The sequence below is a fragment of the Odocoileus virginianus genome, chromosome 32, assembly GCF_023699985.2.
Source record: "Odocoileus virginianus isolate 20LAN1187 ecotype Illinois chromosome 32, Ovbor_1.2, whole genome shotgun sequence".
Classification (NCBI taxonomy): domain Eukaryota; kingdom Metazoa; phylum Chordata; class Mammalia; order Artiodactyla; family Cervidae; genus Odocoileus; species Odocoileus virginianus.
The window spans coordinates 10,733,695-10,739,796 of record NC_069705.1 but is presented as its reverse complement, the minus strand read 5'-3'; the positions used below and the strand labels follow the sequence as shown (position 1 = coordinate 10,739,796).

Below are 6,102 nucleotides of genomic sequence, written 5' to 3'. Positions count from 1 at the left end.
TCTTCATGAGCAGAAAAAAAAAAAATTATGTTGATGTATTTATTTCAAAGGAAATGCTCTTTCTCTTGTGTCTCTCTTTCCTTCCTCATTCAAAGCAAATGGTCTAGAGCAAACGGTCTTTTTTCACACCTGAGAGAGCGAGGAGGCTCATTTTTGCTTTGGCAATCAAAATGGAAGAGGAAACTTGTGTGGTTTCATCACCGGTGTTTTCGGGGCGTGTACTCTGCCTGGTCCTGTCTGCCTCCTGGTTCATCTGGCTGGGGCCCCCCTTTCTCCAAGCTTTGCTGCCCCAGGTCCCCGAGACTTTTTAACAGTCTGTCTTTCCCCTGCATCTCTGGGTCAGGGACCAGCCTTTCCTGCAATCCCGCCCAGCCGGACTTTGAGCCTCGACGTCTTCTTAGGCCCTCCCCTCAGTCAAAGCCTTGCAATTAGGACTCCGACCTCATCAACTGCAACTGCATCCGAATCCCCAGAAATCCAGGTCCTCCATCCCGAGGTGAATCCACCGCGTTTCTGGGTTTCGAATGTTAGGCGCCTGACCACGCGTACATTTCAATTATCTGTCTTCCTGGTGCGAGGCTGGCGTCGGAACCTGACAGACCTGCCATTGGTAGCCGTGGGACCCAGGGCAAGTTTCTTAACGTCTCTGACTCTAGGTTTCCTCATCGTGGAGGGGATTGATACCCATAGGGTGGCCGCGTGGATCGAACGAGATAAGGCAGAGGCTGCGCCGGCGCCCTTAGGTTCTCTTCGGTCCCTCTCGGCAATAGGACTTCACACCTGCTTGTCGGTTTCCCATTCCCCTCCTCCCGCCCCCCTCCAGAGCACACTCCAGCTCCGAGGGCTGGGAGGGCGTCTTGGCGCCACGCTCGGAAAAAAGTCGCTATGCACCCTTAGAACCTGCGACCCCAGCGGGCTCCTGGGGCTCATTCGTGACAACCTGGGAGAGCTGAGATAACTTGCTTCGACCCTAACCCTAAACCTCAGCCCCGCGGTCCCAGATGGCTAAAGACTCGGGGTCCGAGGGAGGATCGGCTGAAGTCTCTGCAGGAAAGGGCTGGGGAAGAAGAAATGGAGTCGAGAGAGCCCGCGCGCCGGCTCGCCTCCCTCCCCCAAGGATGCTCTCATCCCCGGGCCCCCTTCCCGCTCGGACACCTGCTGCCCGGGCCCGGCGTCCGAGGCAGGGCCTCCCTCCGCCAGGAGGGCTTCCCAGCCCGCGTCCCACCTGCGCGGCCGCCCCCCGCCGGCGAGGGCGGGGTGAGGAGGTGCTCCCCGCACCCAGCCTCGGGGGCCGCCCCCGGGATCCCCGCCCCCGCGAGGTCCGCGCCCCCGGCCGCGCCCCCCGGCCGCCCCGGCACCCCTCTCCTCCCCCGGCGGGCTCGGCGGAGCTTTGTACTCACATCCGGGGCTGGGTTTTGCTTTAATGCGAAACGTAATTAACCCGGAAAAAAGAGCCGAGAGACGAGAGAGAAAGAGTGGGTGAGGGCTCGGGGGGAGAAGAGCAGGAGGAGCCAGAGGCCCCCGAGAGTTTGGCGGCGACAGAGACCACCCCTCGTCCCCTCCGTCCCCCGAGAGAGACGGCCCGGCGGGCGGGAGAGGCGCTTCCAGCCGGATGTAACGCGCGCACCCTGCCCGAGCCCCGGCCCTGCGCGGCGGGGTAAGTGGGGCGCCCGCGCGGGCCGGGGCGCGCGCCGCCGGGGCCGGCAGGGAGGCCGGGCGGCGGGTGGGGGGGTGCCTGCCTGCGGACCCAGGACCCCGGGGCGGGTCGCCACCGCCCCTGGCCGCCTCCGATGGCCCCCGGGGAGCCCGCAGGGCAGCCCTCCCCGCTTCGGCCCTCGGGAGCGTCCGGGGTGGTCAAGGTCGCCGCCGCCAGGGGTCGGGCTGCGGGGGTGGGGCCGCCGACTGGGTGGGGGCGGGTGTTCTGCCGAGCTGCGATTTCTCACGTTTGCAGCGGCGAAACTTCTCGGCGGGTTCTGGCGCTGGGGTGGCCTCCCTGCAACGACTGCCGGGGCTGCGGGTAGGGGAGGAGAGCGGACGGCGTCCAGGCAAGTCCCCCGGGGCACGGATGGGGCCTCGGAGACGCATCTTTCTCTTCCCCTTATTCCGTGGCAGGCCTAGAACGCTCCCCAGGGAGATCCCCCGCCGCCCAGTGGGCCCAGTTCAAGCTCCCTCGGGCTTCTGGAACTGCGGGCACTGGGGTGACTTGAAGGAAACTGCCCTAAAATGCAGGTGGGGGTGCCAGACTGGGGAAAGCACGCAAGGGGATCTGGCTGGCTGTCTCATCAACTTCTTCCCCTCCACCTTACACGCTTCCCTCTTCTGCTCCAGTTCTAAAGACTGTTAATGCATCGAATTAAAAAAAAAAGAGAGGAAAGGGAGAAGAGAGGCAGTGTAAGGAACGAAAAGTGTGCAGACACGTCCAGAGAGGAGGCGCGGCCGGGCCAGCTCGCTCGAGGCGGTCACATCCCCTCCCCAGACCAGCCCTGCCCCCAGCCCCTCGCGGGGAGGTTTCCTTCCTACTCGGCGCATCTTCCCCTTCTAACTCCTCTCGTACCCCTCCCACCCCCCTGTCTTTCTTTAGGACTCCAAATGGGGATTTTCGGAGGAGAGCAAACAGCGGAGCAGGGGGAGGGGACGGGCCTTCTACCGGGACGCCAGCTGTGGCTCCAGGAGGAAGGGGGAGGGGGAGGGGGCGCCGCGGGCCGCCGAGGGCTGGGTGCCTCTTGGGCTGAAGTTCCAACCTTGTACTCCGGTTGTGTTCGATATATCTAAGTCTGTCACCCGCCCCCCCCCCCCCCCCCCCCCCGCCCACCCCGCCCCGGCTTTCCTCCTTTCTGAAGCTTCATCATCTCTCTGTCTTGGGGGGCAGAACCTTCCAAAACTGTAAGGCCAAAGATCTGGGAAGGGTAGAAATGTTTTCTATTTCAGTTACATTCAATGGGAATTTTTGGGGTAATTAAGACACCAAAGACAGTGCTGAACAAAAGATAGCCTCTGTCTTCAGGGGGCTTACCACCTGAAGAGGCCAGAGGAGGTCCACCGGTACTTAGAACAGAGTGCAGATTGTGAAAATTGAGATCCAGCATGCTTTGAGAAGCCAGAGGCTTTTTAAAATTTTTAATTAATTATTTTTTGGAATTAATGTTTGGCTGTGCTGGGTCTTCCTGGCTTCCAGGGCTTGCCTCTGGTTGCAATGGGGGATGTTCTGGGGGCTTGACTACTCTTCCAGTGGGCTTCCCATTTCGGTGGTCCCTCTTGTTGGGGAGTCCTGGCTCTAGGGTGCAGGGGCTTCAGTAGTTGCGGTTACCAGGTTCTAGAGCAGAGGCTCAGTGGTTGTGGTACAGTGTCTTACTTGCCCCGTGGCATGTGGGATCTTCCCCGACCCGGGATCGAACCTATGTCTCCTGTATTGGCAGGCAGATTCTTTATTACTGAGCCAGGGAAACCCAAGAAGCCAGAGGCTTTTAAAAAACATCTTCATCCTTTTTCAGATATTAGCGTTCTGTGTTGTATGCCCCTTGAATGCAGGTGACTTTGGCTGTAGCTTGTAGTCTAGACTCTGTGCCAGCCTGGTGTATGACATCTGCTAGGTGCTAAGTAAATGTTTGTTGAATGAATGAGTGACTGACTGCAAGCACAGGAATTGTTTGCCCAGTCCAAATGGAAGAGGAGAGTGCAGTGTGAAAGTGCCTCGGACTGGTTCAAGCGGGTTTGTGAGGATTTATCTTGGATGTTGCCTTTGGATCTAAGTGCCCTTTGCCCTCTTTGTAAGCCCTGCAGTTTTTTTTTTTTTTTTAATTAAGTCTCATATGGACAGCATATAGCTGATTATTTATTTTTAAAATATTTTATTTATTTTTGGCTGCACTGGGTCTTCATTGCTGGGTGTGGTGCACGGGCTTCTCATTGCAGTGACTTCCCTTCTTGTGGAGCATATAGAGCACAGACTCAGTAGTTGTGGTGTGTGGTTGGCCCACAGCCTGTGGGATCTTCCCGGCCCAGGGATTGAACCCGTGTCCCTTGCATTGACAGGTGGATTCTTAACCTCTGGACCACCAGGAAAGTCCTCAGCCCCGCTTTTGACAAGTGTGCGTGGCACTCCTACTGATGGGAGACTGGCACACTTCACAGGTGGGTGGGTGATCACCTGGGTGTGGATTGAAAAACCACCTGCCCTTTGGGGGAGAGTCTGCAACCCTTCTTTTCTTTTGCCATTGGTGCTTGCTTCTCTCTTCTGTATAAGGAAGTGGGGCCTGCAAATCCCGTCATGTCATCCTAATGTGCTGAACTGTTCTCAGCTCAGTATTTCCCCCCGAGGTTAAAATAAATACTGGAGATATGCTGCTTTTGGTTGGTGCTTGCTTATGGAGAGATTCTGCAAAAACGAGAAGGGTGAAGCCTCAGCAATATCCCCCAAGCCCCTCTGAGCAGCCTGCCTGCTGGCTTGCCTAATGCTCGCGGTAAGCGCTGGGTCACTGAGGAGCCCAGGTCAGCAGGGCCATGGTTTTCGGATGTGCGTTCAGCCGGCGCTTTGTGAATCTCCCATCTTCTTCGTGGGGCAGGTGGACAGGTGGGTGATGCCCCTCAAATTGGATCTTACTGTGGCCCCAGTGCAGTAAATATCTCTTCGGCTTCCCTGAAACTGTGGCGCTTATTCTGGCTGACATAGTCCTGGAGTTTGGAAAAGATGGTCTGGGTGCTGGAGCGATGCTTTTCCCTGCTTCTTCCCTCCTCCACCACAAGCAGCTATTGTTGCTCAGTCATGTCTGACTCTTTGCAACCCCATGGACTGCAGCACACCAGGCTTCCCTGTCCTTCACTGTCTCCCAGAGTTTGCTCAAACTCATGTTCATCATGTCAGTGATGTCATCCAACCATCTCATCCTCTGTCATCCCCTTCACCTCCTGCCCTTAGTCTTTTCCGGCATCAGGGTCTTTACCAGTGAGTCGGCTCTTTGCATCAGGTGGCCACAGTGTTGGAGCTTCAGCATTAGCCTGAGTGAGCCCTTGGGGCTGTCTTATTTTCAGTTTTCCGTGCATCTTGGTGAGCTGGAGAGGACCCTGGTGGTCCAGTCTGTTAGGCTTTGGAAAGGAAGAAAGCAGAAAAAATATTGTCATGTGACAGCAAGAGAAGACTGCTAGCTCTGTCTGATACAAGCCCATCACTGAGCCAGGGAATTGGCCAGGGCGGGGCAATGGGGTAGGAGAGATGGGTCTACGTAGGCTGGTGGTTGGTACGGTGGGACAGTAATTGGAAGACTCCAATTACCTGGGTTGCTCTGCTCTCCCCTCCCCTGGTCCCTGCTGGTAAAACCATCCACCTTTAGGGCTTTATAACTTCTCTCTCTCCTGGAAGCCTTTTCTTTACCCTTGACCCCCACTGATTGAATTGACTTGCAGAAGATTAAAGACTGAATTGGGTTCTCTCCCCTGGGGGGAAGATCCACGCCTGCTGGGACTGGAGCTTCCAACACTGCCCAGGGCAGCAGGATGCTTTCAGGTCTGGACCTTTGTGCCCTTAGAGGCTGGCCAGCTGAGATAAAGAGGGTGGGAAGTCAGGTCCCCTTCTCCTTGAGACACTCGATGGTTAAAAGGCAAAGGTGAGGGCTCACTCTCCCATCAGTGTGGACTCCGTTTGGCCGTCCACTTGCAGAGAGCATCTCTGATCCCCGCCCTGAGCTGAGCAGGAGGTGGCTCCAGAGTCCCTTTCCTGGCACCTGATTGCAGGTCTGGTTCTGTGAACCTGCTGGGTGGCCTGGCCCATATGGATCCCATGGATCTCTTGCACTTTTTTCAATAACTTCTTTGATAAATTTAAGGTGAGAAATATGATGGTTCTACGAGGAGATGGGTGAGTAACGACAGCTCATTTGAATCCTTGTGAGAGATTCCAGTGTCACTGCTTTCCCAGTGGGATTTGCTTACTGATATTGGAGGGGTGGAGACAGTCTGGCAGCTGTCCGCCCTATTTAAACGAGTGATGGGACTCATCTACTACTTGTTAGGCACTCCAGACCTACCCATCCCCCCTCCCCCCCCCACACACACATTTACGCAGTGCTTTGTCTTTACCAGACCTCCTGTTAAGCACTTTTCACACAT

The 6,102-nt window shown here is 56.6% G+C and overlaps 1 protein-coding gene across 2 annotated transcripts in view; it reads left to right on the top strand.

Annotated features, from left to right (window-relative positions):
• The first annotated feature begins 1,386 nt into the window (after positions 1-1,386).
• Positions 1,387-6,102, top strand: part of PLEKHA2 (pleckstrin homology domain containing A2) — a 64,876-nt gene continuing 60,160 nt past the window's right edge. The window contains exon 1 of one of the 2 annotated variants that reach the window (XM_070459863.1): positions 1,387-1,657. The gene's annotated coding sequence lies outside the window, so the exon portion shown is untranslated. Of the gene's footprint in view, positions 1,658-1,935; positions 2,046-6,102 lie in introns of those variants that run through there. The other variant, XM_020876270.2, reaches the window with a different exon arrangement.